Genomic DNA, 23687 nt, shown 5'->3' with positions numbered 1-23687 from the left:
GTCTGCACAGTACGCTCTGGTCCATGTGGCGGTGATTGACAGCGCAGCTCGCACAGGCGCAGTCGGCCTGACGTCATCGCCGGGGGCTGGGAGGCAGCGGCAGCGAACAGCTGACTGCAGAGCAGCGGCAAGGGACATGCTGGGAGCTTGGGGCTGGACGAGCCCTGGGTAAGTAGCACTTATTTTCATAAAAAAAAAAAAAAACCTGATAACTCCTGGTTAGGCATAAGACACAGACAGGTAGATTGTGCGGAGAAATGGGGTTAGGCATCAGGTACATAGTGTGTGTGTGTGTGTGTCTGGGGCTGGGGCTGTTAGTCATCACAATTTGAAGATTTGCACACAAGACAGATATGGCTTTGGGCTGGGGATGCCGTGAAACGGGCCTCTAGTTTGTGTTGTCCCCCCAGGCCAAAAGGTCCCAGTCCTCCCCTGAAACCTGGCCATCTTCCAACGCACTCTTAAAACACACTTTTTCAGACAAGCTTATAACATTTTATAGCCCCCTATTTACTTACTGTTCACAATCTAATCAGAAGCAAAGGCTCACTGCCTCATCTAGCCCCCCCCCCCCCCATCTAGTGTGTCCCCTGCCCCCACAACCCTTTAGATTGTAAGCTTGTAAGGGCAGGGTCATCCTCCTAATGTTTACAGTTTTTGTTGCAATAGTGGTGCTGCTTGAGACTCTGCTGTACATTTTTTTGGGTTGTACCTATGTTCCCCTTGTCGTCTTATTGTGCTTTATAAAGCGCTACAAAATATACTTGCGCTGTATAAATAATAATAACACAGCAAGTGAGCACTTCACTCCCTTGGACGAAATGGCTGTTAGGTTGCTCCGTCCCTGGCACAGACTAAGTAGATGCCATCAGGCCCGCCATCAGGGGGGTACAACCGTGACTTCCGTCACGGGCCCGGGCCGGGCCCAGGGCCCGCAGCCTCGGGCCCCCCCGCCAGGCATCAACCTGCTGTCTCTTCCGGCTCCCCCTCCCCCAGCGGCCGTCGCTGTTAATACCTTCACAGCGGCCGCTCTCCCCTCTCCGGCGCCTGTACTTTCCAGCAGCATCTCTCGGCTGCTGTGTGTGTGATGATGCGACAGGAAGCATGGCTCGGTTCCCATAGTAACGGTGATACACATCGCCGTTACAGGAAGCCGCTGCTCTGGTTCCTGCTGCATCATCACACACAGCAGCCGAGAGATGCTGCTGGAAAGTACAGGCGCCGTAGAGGGGAAAGTGGCCGCTGTGAAGGTAACAGCGGCGGGGGCGAGCGGGGGGCACCACCTACCCATACTGGGGAACTATACTGGGGCACTATACTGGCTATACTGGGGCACTACACTGGCTATACTGGGGCGCTATACTGGCTATACTGGGGCACTGTACTGGCTATACTGGGGCACTGTACTGGCTATACTGGGGCACTATACTAGCTATACTGGGGCACAATAGTGGGGCAACTATACTAGCTATACTGGGGCACTATACTAACTATACTGGGGAACTATACTAGGGCACTATACTGGCTATACTGGGGCACAATACTGGGGGCAACTATACTAGCTATACTGGGGCACTATACTGGCTATACTGGGGCACTATACTGGCTATACTGGGGCACTATACTAGCTATACTGGGGCGCTATACTGGGGCACTATACTAGCTATACTGGGGCACTATACTGGCTATACTGGGGCACTATACTGGCTATACTGGGGCACTATACTAGCTATACTGGGGCACTATACTAGCTATACTGGGGCACTATACTAGCTATACTGGGGCACTATACTAACTATACTGGGGCACTATACTGGCTATACTGGGGCACTATACTGGGGCTCTAGACTGGCTATACTGGGGCACTATACTAGCTATACTGGGCACTATACTAGCTATTCTGGGACACTATACTGGGACACTATACTGGCTATACTGGGGCACTATACTGGCTATACTGGGGCACTATACTGGCTATACTGGGGCACTATACTGGCTATACTGGGGCACTATACTGGCTATACTGGGGCACTGTACTAGCTATACTGGGGCACTATACTAGCTATACTGGGGCACAATAGTGGGGGCAACTATACTAGCTATACTGGGGCACTATACTGGCTATACTGGGGCACTATACTGGCTATACTGGGGCACTGTACTGGCCATACTGGGGCACTGTACTAGCTATACTGGGGCACAATAGTGGGGGCAACTATACTAGCTATACTGTGGCACTATACTAGCTATACTGGGGCACTATACTGGGGCTCTGTACTAGCTATACTGGGGCACAATAGTGGAGGCAACTATACTAGCTATACTGGGGCACTATACTAGCTATACTGGGGCACTATACTGGCTATACTGGGGCACTGTACTGGCTATACTGGGGCACTGTACTGGCTATACTGGGGCACTGTACTGGGCGTGCACAGCAGTCTGTAGGGGGGCCCAGGCTTGATGTTGTGTGAGGGGCCCCAAAATTTCTGATGGCGGCCCTGGATGCCATCCTTACACACCGCCAATCCACATCTAAGAGATGCAAGTATTATGGAGGCTTGCACCGCACAGCTCCACTCCATGTCAGCATGCTTTGCGATATACCTGAATGTGTTCACAGTATATGGAATAGGGTCTTTTGAAGAATCACAAGTAAAGAGGTGTCTTTTTATCCATCTTGTGCCTGCCTTGTCTTTGGTACTTCAGCAAACAGAATGTGCGCTCACTGCTCCAACGTGTGAGACATGGATCCAAAACCAGTTCTCCAGGACGTGCTCACAGCTACAAGGAGATCCAGGCTGGACAGTGAAGCATACATGAACAACATTCGCCAAGTACAGTCCAAATGCAGGTCATTTATTGAAAAGTCCTATGCAATTCCCTGTCATGCATATGCATTAATACTGGATTGGTGTGTGGTGCAGAGATGTGGGTGCTCAGGCACAAAGGATTGGCAGAGTAGACCCGGATGTCTCCCCAGACCCTCCACAGCAGAGTAACGCAGCAGGCAGCATTACTCTCCATTTCCAGCGTCCACTCTCCAAGTCCGGAAACATCTTCTCTTCCAGGCGTCTCCCCCTAGCATCTGAGAATTATAGGATTTCTAGCGTCTGATTCATTCTTAGACACTAGTGGGAGAGGCCTGCAAGAAAAGATGTCTACAGACTCCGGGGACTAAGCGGCCGGAACAGCTGAGTATTGCAGCCTGCTGTACAACTCTGCGGGAAAGGGGGAGGGGAGAACATCCAGGGCACCCCAAAATAGATCAATGGCACATGCTATCACTGGCGTAGTTAAGGAGCTGTGGGCCCCGATGCAAGTTTTACATTGTAGCCCCTCAAGCACTCTATACATAACAGTTGGTACGGCGCACCAAAACCTGCCAATGGCATTTACAGTGTCCGAGGTTCAAAAAAGGAATGGGGAACAGTTTGCTAATGATTACCACTATAAAAAGTATCTATAGAAGTGATTGTTATGAGCACAGGACCATTAGAAAGCAAACACTGCAGTTGAGGGAGGGCCCCTCCGGCCCAAGGGTCCCGATGCTGTAGCAACCTCTGCACCCCCTATTGCTACGCCCCTGCATGCTACACAGACAGATCTATTGCACTTGCTTGGTGCTTTTAGTAAACTTCCAAGCCTTCTTACCGATTGCGATTTTGCATTGCAGTATTCTGCAATTTTTTGGTAAATACATTTTGTGACTCTCATTTTAGTGAATGAGAATCACAACACAATCACTAGGAAAATGTTACATGCAGCACGTTTGCGATCGTCAAAAATCACAAGCATGCCGTAATCACAGCAGTGTGAGTAATCCCATAGGATTATTCATATAGCAGCACTTTGCTGATCACCTGCAGTCACCAAAGCACAAATCGCAGGCCAAAAGTGCCCGAGGGTGAAGTCAGCCTTCAGATGTTTTGTCTGTCTACAACTACACAACTATACACTTTCAAAATAAAAGTTGGTTGTTGGTTTTAAGACTGAATCTCTTCTATAACACTGGTCAGGGCCGCCATCAGAAATTTTGGGCCCACCCACTGGTTGCTGTGCCTGCCCACTAGCCACCCCACCCCGGTGTCTGTGCGTGAAGTGTGCTGCGGCAAAAAATGTGCATGGCTCCGATACTGAAGAAAGCAGTATGCACAGCGTGATGCGGCAAAAAGTGGGCGTGACCATGGCATGTTGTGGGTGGAGCCAAATACTAGCAAAATACAGGTAGTCCCCGGTTAATAAATGAGATAGGGATTTGTAGGTCCGTTCTTATCCTTTATCCATTCTCTTTTGTCCCCCTCTTATCTTCCTGTGCATCTTTTGTCCACCTCTGTCTCACCTCAGTTTGTGCCTCTTTTGTGTCCTTCTGTGTGACCTCATGTTCCCATCTCATCTCTTTTCTCCCTGTGCCTCTTTTGTCTGCCTCTGTTCCCCCTGTGCCTCTTTTATCCCCCTGTGTTACCCCAGATGCCCTGGGCCCATCACTGCAGTGTCAGTTGTCCCCCCTGATGGCTGCCCTGACACTGGTACTTCATTCCTCTTTGGGCAAAGACATGTAGGACCACAAGCGTGTCTGCTACTCCTTATTGGTGGGAGCTGCCCTTCCATTTGTTGTTGCTAAATTGTATCTTGTATACATTAAATTACAATCTCAGAATGTAATACAAAAAGACAAGTTACATTTTTTATTTCATTATTTTATTATAACTATGTAAATAGTATAATGCTGTTGCCCAAGTGAGTAGATGGTGGAAGCTGGTATGTGTCCCAAAACAACTCACCAACCCTCACTGGCAAATTATATACGACTTAAAGCGTTCAGCTTCTATCTGGCGGGACTTCTGTGCCTCAGATTTGTGATATCCAGCACAGTTATGGTCTCGCTTGGTTTTTCCTGTGGTAGTTCTGGAATGGGGGCTGCGCCTCTCCGGACTCCACAGCTTTCCAGTTTATGTCGATGAAGAACGGCTCTTTCCTCAGGTTTTTCACCAGTTCTTTACGGTCTTTCTGTTTTTTGCACAGGAGCTTCTCTAGGAAGTCTTCCAGCGTGAGGTCCATCACCTCTGAGAAATCTGGTAAATCGTTACAAATGGAGCGTCTAACGGCAGATTCTTCATCATAACAATCCTCCATGAATGGGTGTTTGTTGCATGCCATCTCACAAAGCACGACTCCCATAGAGAAGTAATCTATGGTGTGGCCGTAGTCCATCTCTAGGCACACCTCCGGGGCCATATAGTACACGGCCCATTCACGTGATCCTTTAATCGTGTCGTGCTCAAACACGTTTTGTGCTGCTAGGCCGAAGTCAGCGATCTTTATATTCCCGACTCCGTCCAGAAGGATGTTATCCGGCTTGATGTCTCGGTGGATTATACCCTTGGAGTGGATGTACTCCAGGCCGATGATCATCTGTGCAGCAAATAGTCTGATGGAAGAGAAATAAAATAATTATTAGCATAACATGTTCAATACACAAATAAAGCAGAAAGATGTATCCATGTGGCTAGGTGCACACATAGCAAAAACGCTAGCGTTGCGCAAACCGCTGCGTCTTATGCACCATGGGCCGCATAAAAAAAAATGCATGGGTGTGCGTTTGTACTTTAGCATTTTTAAAATCGCTAGTTTTGTTGGATATTATGCATGAACGCATCAAAAACGCACATAATGAAAGTAAATTGAAACGCAATGTATTAAGTTATGTATGCGTTTTTGATGCTTTTTGTTTTAAAAAAATAAAGATATCTGATGTATTTCCGCTTCCTGTTGTCTTCTTAGTAATTTGCATAAATGGAAATATTAAACAGCATAAAATATGCATACAAATCTCACATGCGTTTTGTACCTGCAAACCGCAAATGCATTAAAACGCACGCAAAACGCTTGAAAAACGCATTTGCGTTAAAAATCGGAAACGCACCGAAAAATGCACACAACTTAAAATGAAAACATGACAAAATGCAGCCTTTTTTAACGTTATGTTGTGTGTGCACCCAGCCTTACTCATTCTAAAAAGATCTAATACAAATTTCAGTGTGTGTAAAATGACTTCTCCACAGTGATGTGATGTAAATAAAGCATTTTACCACAACCTTTTCTAATAAGGGTAATTTACAATATGGAATAGTTGTAACAGGAAGACTAGCAGATAACCCCCCCCCCCCCCACACACACACACACCATACACACACACACACACACCACACACACGCACACACACACGCACACACACACACACATACACACACACACACACAAACACACAAACACACACAAACACACACACAAACACACACACAAACACACACACAAACACACGTATGCAGAGCAGTGCAGGAAGAAATGTATGCTACCTGCTTGCAGCACCATGTTGCTCTGATATCCTCTCCACAGTGGGTGGCCTCTGTGCTGCACACCTCCACATGGCTACTGGCTCCTCTTCCATGTCATGTGACAGGTATGCAGCATAATGCACAGCTGCTGTGAGGAGGGGAGTGGCACAAGAACAGGTAACATACGCTGCTCCCTGCACTGCTCTGCATATTGGGGATGGGGAGGTGGGCCCCCATGGGCTACAGGGGCTTTTATTAACTCCCCAGAGGGGCAGTTGTTAGCTTTATAAAATAGCAGAGCAATCTTACCTCAGGGTTGTTTGGTCAAAGCGCTCGTCAGCATCTTTTAGCCGTTGCATCAGTTTCATCAGTTCTCCCCCGCTCAGGTACTCCATGGCAATGTAGAGGTAATCCTGTAAAAAAATGGCAGAACAGAAGACAGGTTAAGCATATTATACGGCTATTTTCTCTTTCTGAGGGGTTATATCAAAGACAGCACCAGCACATAAAGGAATGGAGCAGAGGTGATTTCCTTACATTTTTTTGAAAAACAGCTTAAAGGGAACCAGAGAGGAATGGAGCCTGGAAAATAGAAACAGCTTTTATACATACCTGGGGCTTCTTCCAGCCCCATAAGCCTGGATCGCTCCCACGCCGCCATCCTCCGCTTCCTGGAACCGCCGGTACCGGGCCCGTCACTTCCGGCGGACGCGGCCAATTGTCCGCATCACAGGGGCTCCCTCCATACCCGTAAGCATGAGGCTGCGCAGTAGGCAGCCTCATGCGTACTTGTATAGAGGGAGCTCCGTGTGATGCGGAGAATCGGCCGACTGGCCGACTCGTGGCAATGACGGGACCCGGTGGCTGCGGATCCAGGCAGCAGAGGACGGTGGCGTGGGAGCGATCCATGCGTATGGGGCTGGAGGAAGCCCCAGGTATGTATAAAAGCTGTTTTTTTAACCCTGTCTGGTTCCCTTGAATAGTTGTAATTTTACATTGTGTTCATACAAACATTGAAAACGTTGTCTGTCAGCTAATCTTGATGGAGACTTCTCCCTCTAGTGGTGAGATGCAGCACTGCACCGAATAATATGTCTGAGCAGGTGTCCCATGTGCAATTATTATAACCAAGTCCAGATTTCTGTAAAGCAAATTTATACAAGAAGACGCAAACCATGCGGGATTGTGAGGTGTAAGACCGTAGCCAAAGTCCAAGAAATTTCAAAAGGTCCGCACACTCAGTCAGCTCAAATAAAGCTGTTTATTAACCATCAGGTATCAAATGAACTGACAGGAGGTTTTCGGGGCCACAGCGGGTCCCCTTTATCAAGGCATGTACAGAATAGTAACTGTTTGGTTGCAGTGCTGTACATGCCTTCATAAAGGGGACCTGCTGTGGCCCCGAAACATCACGTTGGTTTATTGAATGGACATTTGGCACCTGATTGGTTTAATGAACAGCTTTGTTTGAGCTGACGGAGTGTGCAGACCTTTTGGAATTTCTCAGATTTCTGTAAAGGCCACAGAGGCCCGGGCCTTGGGTGGCTCCCGCCTGAGGTGGCATGGCTGGACATGGAAGAGAGTTTTCTGCATATTGTAGAGGAGGCTGCAAATAGAATATGAAGGCTGCATGTGGGCAGCAACAAGTGGAAGAGGGAAGATGCCGCCTTAGGTGGCTGTACAAGAAAGAGAAGGGCTGCTGATCATAGAGGGGCTATAAGAAAGCTGGTCTAGTGCTGGAAAAAGTATAAATCTGGACTTGGTTATACCATTGCAGCACCAGGATAAAGGGGTCTCCTACTACACAAGGAGGGCATGTGCAGAGCTGGCACACCTCATGACAGGTATGTAAGTGCCAGCTGGGCATTTATGCTGGATAATCATCTGTTTTACAGAGTGCTGTCTTTATACATTTATCTCTATAAGCTCTTGGGGAATGGAAGGGATGCATGGGTACGGGATCTGGTGAGAGAGCTGATAGTAGAACGGAATAATACTTACCTCTGACTGGAATGTACCAAATAGCTGGGTGATGAAGGGACCCTTCCTAAGGGTCTCCAAGACCTGACATTCCCTGAAGATGAGCTCGGGGTCTTTCTTTTTGACCATTTTTATGGCCAGTTGTTGGTCACTGGCTAGATGGGAAGCAAGGTGAACCTGGAAGAGACAGAGAAGAAAACTTATTGTTCTATAGATAAGATGGACCGTCACAATACAACAATGCTGCAGGCCGGGGGCTGCCTGTCTATATCTAGTTCCACTGAGACCAATAAAGATGACTATCTAAAGCCATATCTGGTCTGACATCCCCTCCCCCTCCCTCCAGGGAAATCTGTCCAATTACTCACCTTGCCAAATGCTCCCTCTCCAAGACGGTGATGGATCTTGAAGCTGTCCACAGTGAGTGGCGTCCTGATGGTCTGGATTCCACTCGGGCCTTGGAAAAAAAAGAGAAATCACATTAATATCATCATCTACTGAGATTTCCTATAAGCCAAAGCGTATACATAATCAAAGCTTATACATGATTGTAAAGGTAGCCCTACACTGGCAGATGTCTCGCTGAGATTAATAGGTAGTGAGAGATCTGCTTGTGCTCATCCACATCTTTCCTGCCGGGACCTTCTCACACTTATCTCCACTCCTCTATATGTCAGCCAGCATTCTCCCGCATGTGGCCTCTGTGAAATAGTGATGAACCTTCTACCCTAGAATTTCCCCTAAAGGAGAGGTCATGGAGAAATGTGATGGGCTGGTCATGTGATCACAGTGCATGGGCTGTGTTACCCGGGGATAACTTACCTAGGCCGCCACCTCCATTCTAAAGCTCACCATGCCGCTCTTCATCTTCCGGCACTTCCACCTCCTACACTGGAAGTCCTTCTGTAAAGGAAGTGTCAGAGGATGGAGAGCGACGTGGAGCACATCAGAAGGCAGGTGGCAGGCTAGGTGAGTTAGCCCTTGCTTACACTGCCCCACTCACTCCGGGACAATTATTTTTTTTTGTGTGAAATCAATTGGACCAATCATACTGCCTGATTGGGCCCATCACATTGCACAATTTGACCAGTCACATAGCACAATTAGACCAATCAGATAGGACCAATCAAATAGCAAAATTGGATCAATCAGTTTGGACCAATCAAATTGCATGATTGGGCTAATCAGATTGGACTAATAACATTGCACAATTGTATCAATCAGATTGGACCAGGCACATTGCATTATTGGACCAATCAGATTGGACCAATCACATTACATAATCAGACCAATCAGATAGGACCACTCACTTTGCACAATTGGACCAATCAGAGTGGCGCAATCAAATTCCACAACTGGATATATCAGATTGGACCGATCAAATTGCATGATTGGACCAATTACATTGCATGATTGGGCCAATCAGATTGGACCAATTACATTGCATGATTGGACTAACCACATTGCACAGTGAACCAATTAGCTTTAGGGCTGTACGGTTGGCGGCAATTGGATATATCAGATTGGACCGATCAAATTGCATGATTGGACCAATCAGATTGGACCAATTACATTGCATGATTGGACCAATCAGATTGGACCAATTACATTGCATGATTGGACTAACCACATTGCACAGTGGACCAATTAGCTTTAGGGCTGTACGGTTGGCGGTAGTTTGAAATTCTCCAATTAAAATCTATGAGACAAAGTTGGGTCTTTGGTGGGCTGGCCCAGGGGCATGGAGGGTGGAACCATTAAAAAAAAGTGCAAGTAAACCTAAACCGCTAAAGGCCAAAGATGTGCAAAGTTTCACAACTATCCTCCTAAAACTGTAGGAGAAAAAAAGTGTAGAAAATAGCTATATTTTTACTGGCTGGGTTTTTAGCCCCGCCCACTTTTGGGTATCCCAAATAAATGTCAAAATTTCCGCATCAAAGTCAATGAGGCGAGTGCAAAGCACACACAGACACACAGATGCTGGCTGGAAGTTATTACGAAATGATGAACCCCTTTTTGAAAGATGTGGTTTACAGTGTAGATTTTTATTAGAAAAATATTATTTACAATTATAATACAAATAAATAAATAAAATAATTTGAACAATTAATCAGACCAATTGTAACAAAAAACAAGATCAAAGAAACAAGAAAAAACAATCAATTCTGCATATATATGTGCAAATAAACGCAGGACTTCTATGTCCAAAAACAACAAAATCAAGATAACATTATCATACAATATTAATCTGTTATGAAGACCTGAGCAGAAGAATGCTCAAACATACCACCGATTCAACCAACGAGACATGACTAAACAACACAGACCCAACACCTGAACATATGCAACAAATGACAATAACCAACACCACACAATACCTGACATCACCTAACAGCCTAGAATCATGACTTTGTACATGTAGAACACATTAAAACCACTTCCCTACCACAGGTTATTTCCCCTTAACAACAAGGTTAACCTGTTAGCGGGGGTTAAAGGACAACTGTAGGGATCGGGATATGGAGGCTGCCAAAGTTATTTCCTTTTAACAAATACCAGTTGCCTGGTAGCCCTGCTGGTCTATTTGGCTGCAGTAGTGTCTAAATCGCACACCAGAAGCAAGCATGCATCTAATCTTGTCAGATCTGACAATAATGTCAGAAACAACTGATCTGCTGCATGCTTGTTCATGGTCTATGACTAAAAGTATTAGAGCCGAGGAAGAGGATCAGCAGGATAGCCAGGAAACTGGTATGGCTTAAAAGGAAATAAATATGGCAGCCTCCACATACCTCTCCCTGCAGTTGTCCTTTAACTCACCTAGGCCGCCGCCTCACTCTCGGTGCGCTCCATGCCACTCTTCATCTTCTGACACTTTCATCTTCTAAACTGGAAGTCCTGCTGTACAGGCGGAAGTGTCAGAAGATGGAGAGCGACGCGGAGCGCATCAGAAGTGAGGCGCCGGGCTAGGTGGGTTAGCTGTTGCTTAGATCCACACACACTCCGGGACGATTACTTTTTAGTGAAATCGATTGGATTAATCACATTGCACGATTGGACCGATCACATTGCACGATTGGACCAATCACTTTGCACAATCGGACCAATCATATTGCATGATTAAACCAATCAGATAGGACCAATTACATTGGACAATTAAACCAATCAGAGTGGACCAATCAAATTGCAAGTGTCTCAAGGAAATAACACACTATACTGAGCACAGGGCCAGTGCTTCCAGAGGGGAAAACAAGGCAATTTCTCAGGGCCCTAGAGCAGGCTAATGCCCCCCCAGGTCTATCCCCAAGATAATAGTGTCCACTCCCTCAGGGTCCTGTATTGATGGTCGGTGCACTATTAGGACCAGCAGACCTGTCTCCAACAGCTAACTTGTGCACTGGCCCTCGAAGAGGAATACACTAGCAGGAAATACAATGTAGCAGCCCTAATAAGGGCTTAGCTATTCAAGACAATGTGGTGGCAGCAAGAATGTGCACTGAGAGGACACAGAACACAGGCCTACCTAACTCTCTCCCTGTCAGCAACACACTGCCCCTGCTCTCACTAACACTGCAGCCACAGAAAGAGTCTATCAAGGCTGACTTCCTGGCATTTTTATAGGGGATTGTGGTCCAAAAGGGGGTGCAATCTGATTGGCCAGCGCACATGCACGGCACATGGGCAGACGTTAGGAAGAACATGAGGACAGGGAAGGGGGGGGGGGTGATCGAGTGTGTGCTGTGCACGGTGTGCGGGCGTGTACGCTCTGACCTGCGGTTGATGCTGCGGCGATGGTGACGAAAAGAGCGGGAGGTGAGGGGGGTTGTGAGGAGTGTAGCGACAGAGGCCTAGTGCCAATTATCGTAACGGGCCCAATGCCTATTAACAGATAATGATGTAATGCTTACCAGCTTCCTCTGCTGTATCAACATAAAGGGAGATATCCGACAACTGATATCCCGGCGCTGGATTCTCAGCTACTTCCTCCACCACATGACCGGAATCACCTGTGAACACATAGATAAAAACAATGATTAGCCTAGAATCATGACTTTATACATGTAGAACACATTAAAACCACTTCCCTACCACAGGTTATTTCCCCTTAACAACAAAGTTTACCTGTTAGCGGGGGTTAAAGGACAACTGTAGGGAGCGGGATATGGAGGCTGCCAAAGTTATTTCCTTTTAAACAATAGCAGCTGCCTGGTAGCCCTGCTGGTATATTTGGCTGCAGTAGTGTCTAAATCACACACCAGAAGCAAGCATGCAGGTAATCGTGTCAGATCTGACAATAATGTCAGAAACAACTGATCTGCTGCATGCTTGTTCATCGTCTATGGCTAAAAGTATTAGAGGCAGAGGATCAGCAGGATAAGCCAGGAAACTGGTATGGCTTAAAAGGAAATAAATATGGCAGCCTCCACATACCTCTCCCTGCAGTTGTCCTTTAACTCACCTAGGCCGCCGCCTCACTCTCGGTGCGCTCCATGCCACTCTTCATCTTCTGACACTTTCATCTAAACTGGAAGTCCTGCTGTACAGGCGGAAGTGTCAGAAGATGGAGAGCGACGCGGAGCGCATCAGAAGTGAGGCGCCGGGCTAGGTGGGTTAGCTGTTGCTTACATCCACACACACTCCGGGACGATTACTTTTTAGTGAAATCGAATAGACTAATTACATTGCACGATTGGACTAATCACATTGCACGATTGGACCAATCACTTTGCACAATCGGACCAATCATATTGCATGATTAAACCAATCAGATAGGACCAATTACATTGGACAATTAAACCAATCAGAGTGGACCAATCAAATTGCAAGTGTCTCAAGGAAATAACACACTATACTGAGCACAGGGCCAGTGCTTCCAGAGGGGAAAACAGGGCAATTTCTCAGGGCCCTAGAGCAGGCTGATGCCCCCCCAGGTCTATCCCCAAGATAATAGTGTCCACTCCCTCAGGGTCCTGTATTGATGCAGTACTTACAGTGAAGCACACTCACCTCTCCAGCCGACACGCCCCCTTCCTATGTTCTGCCGTTTCCATCCCCGAACACTGGCGCCTGCCCTATGTGACCCGCCAGCATGTACATACTCACATAGCATGCTGCCGGGTCAGAGAGAACAGCCTCCAGTGTTAGGGGATGGTGACAGAAGGACACAGGAGAGGTCTGGCTACTGGAAAGGTGAGTGCACTGCTGCCATTCTGCATCAATACAGGGCCCTGGATGACCACTATTAGCTTGGAGGGGATACCTTGGGATGGGGCAATAAGCTGGCTCAGGGCCCTGGGGGACAACACTATCTGGGGTGTGGGGAGCAAAGGGAACAACTATTGCTGCATTGGAAAGTGTAGAAACATTATGTAATGTGCCTTGATAATAGCAATGAGTCAGCACTCATTATTGGTGTTCCTGCTGTACACTCATTGCTATAGATTCCTCAGTATTAACCTACATAGTTGAGATGTGTAATAACCAATAATGATGTAGTACTTACCAGCTTCTTCCTTCTCCTCCACATCCACAAGAGGAGAAGCATCAGACAGCTGATTTCCTGGCGCTGGAGCCCTAGCTACTTCCTCCACCACATGACCAGAAACATCAGCTTCTTTCTGCTCCTCCACATCCACACAAGGTGGAGCATCCGACAACTGGTATCCTGGCGCTGGATCCCCAGCTACTACCTCCACCACATGACCAGAATCACCTGTGAACACAAAGATAAAAAAATGATTAGCCTAGAATCATGACTTTGTACATGCAGCAAAATGCAACCTTTATTATCATCATTATTATTATTTATTGTATTTATAAAGCGCCAACATATTACACAGTGCTGGACAATTTATCTATATCTATATATATCTATATATATATATAAAATCGGATGTGTGTGTATGTATGTCCGATTTGAACAAAACTTGGTATACCGATCCCTTACTACCTGGGATGATAATTTCTGGGGGTCTTGCGTCCCCCCTGCACACCTGGGCGGAGCTATAAACAGCAAATCAGATTTCAACCATTCATGTAAATGGAAGAAATGTACAAGGCTGCTATTCTCACAGAAATCAAGCCAGAATCCCCACACTTAGTCATTTGGTGACCGAGGTTAAAAATTCAGAAAAGGTGGGTGGAGCATAAAAAAGCCAATCACATTTCAGCCATCCATTTTAAATTGGAAAATGTAAACAGCAGCCATTGTTACACTGTTAATCACAGGTTTTTCAAACTTGGTACATTACGCCAATTAGATTTTCTTGGTGGATAAACTTCTTACTTTCACACATTTTTGATGCAAGGAAAGAAAAGTTCACAGACTTGGTCATTGAGTGACTGTGTGTCAAGGTTACAAAAAGTGGGCGGAGGCAAAACTAATTTCACTGGGAAAATATAAACTGCAACCCTTCTTACACTCTGAATGGCAGAGTTCTTAAACTTTGCACAGTTGGTCACTGGGTGACTGGAATTCATATTCAGGAAAATGGATGCAGCCTACAACAGCCAATCAAAATTCACCTGTTGATTTTCAACACGAATATTTAAATTGCTGCCTTTCATACACTGTTAATAGCAGATGCCTCAAATCTGGTACAGTCGGTCACTAGGTGACTGGGGTTCAAATTCAGAAAGGGGTGGAGCCACAAACAGCCAACCATATTTATTTAATTTCAATGGGAATATAGAAATTGTTGATACCAAGGACCCCAAAGGTCATAAACTTGGTAATTGAGTGACTATAGGTCAAGGTTAGAAAAAGTGGGCGGTGCCAACAACAAAATTTTTGACATTGGAAAATATAAACTGCAACCATTCTTAGGCTCCCTGCACACTGCATGCAATTCCGATTCCAATTTTTAATCGTTTTTTTACATCCAATTCCGATTTTTAATCGTTACTGCATGCTGAGTTTTTTCCTCCCCCTTTTTTTGTTGATTTTATTCAGGGAAAATCGGAATTGCAAATCGGAAACGTAATCAGAATCGGAAAACTGATTTTCAGTGTGCAGGGACCCTTACTCTGTTAACCTCCCTGGCGTTCTATTAAAATCGCCAGGGAGGCTGCCGGAGGGTTTTTTTTAAATAAAAAAAAAACTATTTCATGCAGCCAACTGAAAGTTGGCTGCATGAAAGCCCACTAGAGGGCGCTCCGGATCCGCACTTTCGATCGCCTCCGGCAATCGAAAGTAACAAGATAGGCCGCAACGAGCGGCCTATCTTGTTTTGCTTTCCTCGTCGCCATGGCGACGAGCGGAGTGACGTCATGGACGTCAGTCGACGTCCTGACGTCAGAGCCGCCCGATCCAGCCCCTAGCGCCGGCCGGAACTGTTTGTTCCGGCTGCACTGGGCTCGGGCGGCTGGGGGGACCCTCTTTCGCCGCTGCACGCGGCGGATCGCCGCGGAGCGGCGGCGATCGGGCAGCACACGCGGCTGGCAAAGTGCCGGCTGCGTGTGCTGCTCTTTACAGAATGAAAATCGGCCCAGCAGGGCCTGAGCGGCGACCTCCGGCGGCATACCCCGAGCTCAGCTCGGGATTACCGCCAAGGGGGTTAATGGCAGGGTTCTCAAACTTGACACAGTTTGCCACTACTATCTATTGATTTTCAAGGGGAATATTTACATTTCTACCATTCTTACACTGTTAATAGCAGAGGCCTCAAATCTGGTACAGTCAGTCACTGGGAGAATGGGGTTTAAATTCTGAAAAGAGGGCGGGCCACAAACAGCCAATCAGATTTGTTTAATTTCAATGGGAAAATGCAACTTATTAATACCAAGGACCCCACAGCTCATAAAATTGGTCATTGAGTGACTGTATGTCAAGGTTAGAAAGAGTGGGCGGAGCAAAAAACAACTAACTTTTTACATGGGAAAATATAAACTGCAGCCATTCTTACACTGTTAATGGCAGGGTTCTCAAACTTGACACAGCTGGTCACTGGGTGACTGGGATTCATATTCAGAAAAGGGGGTGGAGTCTTAATCAGCCAATCAAAGTTCACCTATTGATTTTCAAGAGTAATATTGAAACTGCTGCCATTCTTACACTGTTAATGGCAGAGGCCTCTAACCTGCTACAGTCAAAGGGACTGGGGTTAAGATTCACTGAAGGAACAGAGCCACAAACAGCCAATCAGATTTCTTTGCTGAATAAACTGCTTCCATTCTCACAGTTTTGATGCCAGGAACCCGAAAGCTCACAAACTTGGTCATTGAATAACTGTGTGTCAAGATTACAAAAACTGGGTAGAGTCAAAACAGATTTCCCTAGGAAAATGTAAACTGCAGCCCTTCTTCACTGTTAATGGCAGGGTTCTCAAACTTTGTACAGTTGGTTACTTGGTGACTGGGATTAATATTCAGAAATATGGGTGGAGCCTAAAAAAGCCAATGAAAATTCACATGTTGAGGGGAATATTAAAATTGCTGCCATTCTTACACTGTTAATGGCACAAGCCTCAAACCTGGTACAGTTAGCCATTGGGTCACTGGGGTTCAAATTCAGAAAAGGGTGCGAAGCCAGAAACAGCCAATCAGATTTGTTTCATTTTACGGGGAAAATACAAATTATTGATGCAAAGGACCTCAAAGATCACAAACTTGGTCATTCAGTGCTTAATCATGCAGAGGTATAGCGTTTTATTGCATTTTTATTGCGTCTTTAATGTGGTTTTTTTTCTAAACCAAGTCTGATGATGTATTTCTGCTTCCTGTTGACTTCCTAGTGATGAGCCAGAGAGGACACCGAAAAGGTGTTTTTATACCGGTCACATTCCCAAAAAATTGCATAAAATGCATATCGAAAACGCAAACAAAACGCACAAAAATGCACTTGTGACTCATATGTGGGAAACACAAACACAGTAAAACGCAAGCAAAATACAAGTGTGAAACGCATCTGCGAACCGCAAATGCACTCAAAATGCACTTCAGTATGACAAAAAATGCAGAAACACATATGCAGCAAAACGCAACCTTTCACGCAACGCCTAGTGCGTTCCCAGCCTGCATCTTCTGACACTTTCGCCTTTACAGCCGTAGTGTGCCCCTGCTAACTCTGGGATGATTTCATTTTTTGTGAAATAGATTGAACCAATCAGATTGGACAAATCACATTGCACAATTGGACCAATCAGACTGGACTAGTCACCTTAATGGTGGCCACTAATGATCCAATCTTTTTTGTCCACTCTTACCAAATCTATGTAGTAGCAGGTAAACTGAGTGTGAATATATTGAATGGATACTTTAGGCACTCCCTTACATTACATATAAGTGGTAAGATTGGATGAAAAAGATTGGATCATTCATCGCCACCATTAGATCAATTGGGCAACCTTTTTACGCAATGCTAGCATTTCTTCCTAGTGTGTTCCTACCCAGAGAGCAGCATAATGGGAGGCGGCGGCCTCATCAGAAGGGAGGCGGTAACCTAAGGGATTTAACCCTTGTTTACACTCCATGATAAGGTTCTTTTTGACCTCTACATTGCTTTCAATTCATGGTTCCACATTCCAGGCCAATTTTTTTTTATCTATTTGTTCACATATAACATATACCAAACTCACAGAAATACTTAGGATCTTTTATCTCTTTATAATTATACAAAAATGATCATAGCAGCAGTTGCTTGCGAATTTTCGCCAACATTTTTTCGCATCAAAAAAATAATTTTCGAGAATAGATTTTTCACAAAAATTAGCTTCTATTTTCACGTTTTCCATGAAAACGTGAAAACGATATTCTTACCACGAAAATTTGAAAAATGTATATTTTACCATGAAAAATGCCACAACGCAGCAAAACTATATTTTTACCGCAACAATTTTAACAGTGAAAACCTGAAAAAATCAATACTGATTGGTGAAACAGCACGAAAACCACAAAAAATAACTGAACACTTTGTCAATGGAATTTCACTCGATAATCAAATTATTTTTGCAAATTGTATGCGAAGAAAATATTGGTATTTTCGCTCATCACTGCACAGCATCACTGGGGCGGGGGAAGGTGGGATCCCTGGTTGGCCTTCTATAAATTTGGCATCATAAAAGTTTACATTAGATTTTTGATAAGTAGGGACTGGGAAATGAGAATCTGATCACAGCTTATCACTTCTTTGTAAATAGACCCCTAATGTATATAGTCCTTACCTGCAGCAGCAGCAGTAGCTCTAGACCGACGGGCTTTGCAGCAGCAAAGTCTGCCAAAAAAAGCTCTGACACGGCCCACAAATCTGCTAAATCTACAGAGCTTCAGATGATGCTAGCTCCGCATGCTGCTGCTGCCCTGCTGCTGCCCTGCTGGTCTCTGTCTCCTGTAGTGACGGCGTCACTGTAGGAGACAGAGACCAGCAGGGCAGCAGCAGGGCCGGCCTTAGGTTTCACAGCGCCCTGAGCGTAACCAGATTTTGGTGCCCCCCCCCCATTCATCCTGCACGCACGCGCGCACAGTTCGAATCCCGGCCAGGGCACTATCTGCAAGGCGTTTGTATGTTCTCCCAGTGTCTATGTGGGTTTCCTCCGGGCACTCTGGTTTCCTCCCACATCCCAAAAACATACAGATATGTTAATTGGCTTCCCCCTAAAAAATTGTCCCTAGACTATGATACATGCTCTACACAATACATACATACACATATGACTATGCTAGGGACTAGATTGTGAGCCCCTCTGAGGGACAGTTAGTGACAAGACAATATATACTCTGTACAGCGCTGTGTAATATGTCGGCGCTATAAATACTTAAATAGTGTATATATAATATATACACTAAGGGGGATCTGCCTAATATATATACACTAAAGGGGGGATCTGCCTACATATACAAGACTAGTAGCCTATATACACTAAGGGGGGGGGGGGGGTCTGCCTATTATAGTCAGATCCCCCCCTTAGTGTATATAGGCTACTAGTCTTGTAGGCAAGTCCCCTCCTTTAGTGTATATATATTAGGCAGATCCTTAGTGTGTGTATATATATAATATATACACTAAGGGGGATCTGCCTATATATACACTAAAGGGGGGATCTGCCTACATATACAAGACTAGTAGAGCCTATATACACTAAGGGGATGGATCTGCCTATTATAGGTGTATATAGGCTACTAGTGTAGGCAGATCCCCCCTTTAGTGTGTATGTATATAGGCAGACCCCCACTTAGTGTGTATATATATGACCCCCACTTATTGTGTATATATATGATCAGTATGCAGTATGATCAAAGTAAATTTAACACAACAGACAGCACAAATATATATATATATATATATATATATATATATATCCTGGGGAGCGGAGCCTTACTTTTACTGGTGTGGGGTCCAGTCAGTTCGGGAGATGGCCAGCCCGGGTTTCGAGGGACAGTCACACCCAGTCACCCACTGTCACACAGCCAGGTCAGGGCAGGGTGGCTGACACTGTGCCACTGGCTGGCACACCGCGCGCTTCCATCCTCCTCCTATCACGGGTCCAGCAGCGCGGGGGGAGACTCTCACTACCTCCAAGAGTTTGCCGCAGTTGTTGCTGGTCTTCACCCCCAGCGGCACCAGGGGGCGGAGCCAGAGGGAGACAGTCGGGTGGCACAACCAAGCCGGAGCCCGCAGCCGCAAGTGAGCAAATAAATAAACAATATGCAGCCGGGCGGCATGAGAGCGGAGCGGCGCCCCCCCTGGAAGCCAGCGGCCGGCGCCCTGAGCGATCGCACAGGCCAAAGGCCGGCCCTGGGCAGCAGTGGCATGCGGAGCGGAGCTAGCATCATCTGAAGCTCTGCAGCTATTCTACGCTCGCTGCTGGCTGCACTTATGGAGGAGGGGGTTGTGCGCGGAAGGGGGGGCCCCTAGGTGAGGGAGGGGGGGGAGGCTTCCCCCCCTCCCCGCCGCTCTGTGCCCAATTTCCCCCCTTCCAAGCTGTGCCCCCCTCCCTCTTAGCTCTGGGGCCCCCAGGAGGCGGGGCAGTCGGGGCCCACCGATGGGACCATCGGTGGTTTGGTGGCTCAGTCCGAGCCTGGCTACTGTTATAAAGGTAAATATGAAACCTTACATGCCGCATGTCAGTGGTGGTGACAATGGCTAATAAGCATAATTACATACCCAGCTTTTCAGTCTGACTGGGTATCATCAGTCCCAAGAGTTTTTTCAGATGGGGCCACTACAGATACCAAACGGAGTGAGTCCTTTTTTGGACTCGGCGCGCTACTGCGACATCAGCACTGTTCTGTGTGCCGGGTTTTTCAAACCCGGCACACAGTAGTCAAATATCAGACCACAGTAGTCAAATATCAGACCAATTTTCCTGCGAGTCATCCAATGTTGTATACATGATACGCTGCATGAAATGCCCCTCAAGAGGAATCTATATAGGAGAAACAGGACAAAAACTGCGCACAAGAATGAACCATCACCGTTTTAAAATCAATGAAGGTAAAATGGACACACCAGTGGGCCAACACTTCTGTGAACCAGGACACAGCATGCAAGATCTCAAAGTACTTATTCTTAAGGGTAACTTCAAAAATGAACAAGCAAGAAAGATTTCTGAGTACAAATTTATGAAAATGTTCAAGACATTAACAGAAGGTTTAAATTGTGGAATGGGATTCATGACTCCTTATGTAACATGATTGACTTGGCTTCACTATCTTCAGAAACCTGCTAGATTTCATGTTTGCTTGCATAGGCTCACTGGCTCCAGCCTGCTGATCACCTGATATCTAACTGCTAAACAGCAACCAACTGTCATCTTCATGTTTGCCATTTCCCTGCATCAGTGTTTTACTACAGCTAATATCTGGAAATACGCCTGAAGACGGGGACTAGATCCCAGAAAGCTTGCATTATTCAACTTTATCAGTTAGCCATTAAAAGGTATTACTTTTACAAGACTTTGTTTTTTTCAACCTTCCTATATAACATAAAATCTGATGGAAAGTGCCCGGAAGGTCCCATCTGCTTCCATCAGGCCCATCTGGTGATGTCATAATAGCAGCCCACGCCCCTCTGGTGATGTCCTAATAGCAGCCCACGCCCCTCTGGTGATGTCATAATAGCAGCCCACGCCCCTCTGGTGATGTCATAATAGCAGCCTGTGCATGTAAGCAGGCGCTGAGCTTCCCTGATATCACCAGAGGTATACAGGCTGCTATTATGACATCACTTTCCTGACATCACAAGAGGGGCCTGGTGGAAGCAGATGGGACCTTCCGGCACTTTCAATACTGGCCACATTCCAAAAAATTGCATAAAATGCATATCAAAACGCAAACAAAATGCACAAAAATGCACTTGTGACTCATATGTGGGAAACACAAATGCAGTAAAACGCAAGCAAAATACAAGTGTGAAACGCATCTGCGAAACGCAAATGAACTCAAAATGCACTTCATTATGACAAAAAATGCAGAAACACATATGTAGCAAAACGCAACCTTTCACGCAACGCCTAGTGCGTTCCCAGCCTGCATCTTCTGACACTTTCGCCTTTACAGCCGGAGTGTGCCCCTGCTAACTCTGGGATGATTTCATTTTTTGTAAAATAGATTGAACCAATCAGATTGGACAAATCACATTGCACAATTGGACCAATCAGACTGGACTAGTCACCTTAATGGTGGCCACTAATGATCCAATCTTTTTTGTCCACTCTTACCAAATCTATGTAGTAGCAGGTAAACTGAGTGTGAATATATTGAATGGATACTTTAGGCACTCCCTTACATTACATATAAGTGGTAAGATTGGATGAAAAAGATTGGATCATTCATCGCCACCATTAGATCAATTGGGCAACCTTTTTACGCAATGCTAGCGTTTCTTCCTAGTGTGTTCCTACCCAGAGAGCAGCATAATGGGAGGCGGCGGCCTCATCAGAAGGGAGGCGGTAACCTAAGTGATTTAACCCTTGTTTACACTCCATGATAAGGTTCTTTTTGACCTCTACATTGCTTTCAATTCATGGTTCCACATTCCAGGCCAATTTTTTTTTTATCTATTTGTTCACATATAACATATACCAAACTCACAGAAATACTTAGGATCTTTTATCTCTTTATAATTATACAAAAATGATCATAGCAGCAGTTGCTTGCGAATTTTCGCCAACATTTTTTCGCATCAAAAAAATAATTTTCGAGAATAGATTTTTCACAAAAATTAGCTTCTATTTTCACGTTTTCCATGAAAACGTGAAAACGATATTCTTACCACGAAAATTTGAAAAATGTATATTTTACCATGAAAAATGCAACAACGCAGCAAAACTATATTTTTACCGCAACAATTTTAACAGTGAAAACACGAAAAAATCAATACTGATTGGTGAAACAGCAAGAAAACCACAAAAAAATAACTGAACACATTGTCAATGGAATTTTCACTCGATAATCAAATTATTTTTGCAAATTGTATGCGAAGAAAATATTGGCATTTTCGCTCATCACTGCACAGCATCACTGGGGCGGGGGAAGGTGGGATCCCTGGTTGGCCTTCTATAAATTTGGCATCATAAAAGTTTACATTAGATTTTTGATAAGTAGGGACTGGGAAATGAGAATCTGATCACAGCTTATCACTTTTTTGTAAATAGACCCCTAATGTACATAGTCCTTACCTGCAGCAGTAGCTCTAGACCGACGGGCTTTGCAGCAGCAAAGTCTGCCAAAAAAAGCTCTGACACGGCCCACAAATCTGCTAAATCTGCCTCCCTTCCTAGCTCTTGGCTGGGGGTCAGCAGAGACATCATCAGTGGGCTGGAGCTCTGGTTCGGCATCCTGTCCTTCCACTGGATCCACAGGAAGGGCAGGCTCATCTTGAATGTTAGCAAGATTTGCACTTTCCTCTTCCTGGATCTCCTCCAAAGGTTCAGCTTCCTCAAGGATGGTAGAGAGAGGTTTCAGCTGAACCTTTTCATACCTGGCCCACAGCTGTAGAGCCAAGGGTGTGCGCCTCATTAAGAGGGCCATTGGTACCTGATTGGTGGTAATCTCAAGTACCAGATCCTCCTCCATACTTGGATGAGGGTTGTTCTGAAAAGAACAGTTGGGGTGTGTTCTGAAAAGAACAGTTGGGGTGTGTTCTGAAAAGAACAGTTGGGGGGTTGTGTTGTGAACACTTCACTAGCAAGTAGTAAAGCAAGCTCAAGCAACGCAAGGAAAATCGCCTTCACTGTACAGTGAAAACAAAGCAAGTGACAGCTGGTCTGAGTGACCAGGTATATATACAGCAGGTCAGCATTGTGACATCATCACTCAGCCTTCCTGGGCAGCTTCTGATTGGCCAGCAGCAGTGCCCTGTAAGCATTGTGACATCATCAGCTTCCGGTATGTTCTGGTGGTATCACCTGCTGGCTGTTTTCAGGCTTTCGT

Source organism: Hyperolius riggenbachi, chromosome 6 (genome assembly GCF_040937935.1).
Source record: "Hyperolius riggenbachi isolate aHypRig1 chromosome 6, aHypRig1.pri, whole genome shotgun sequence".
Classification (NCBI taxonomy): Eukaryota; Metazoa; Chordata; class Amphibia; order Anura; family Hyperoliidae; genus Hyperolius; species Hyperolius riggenbachi.
Note: the sequence above shows the minus strand (reverse complement) of the source record.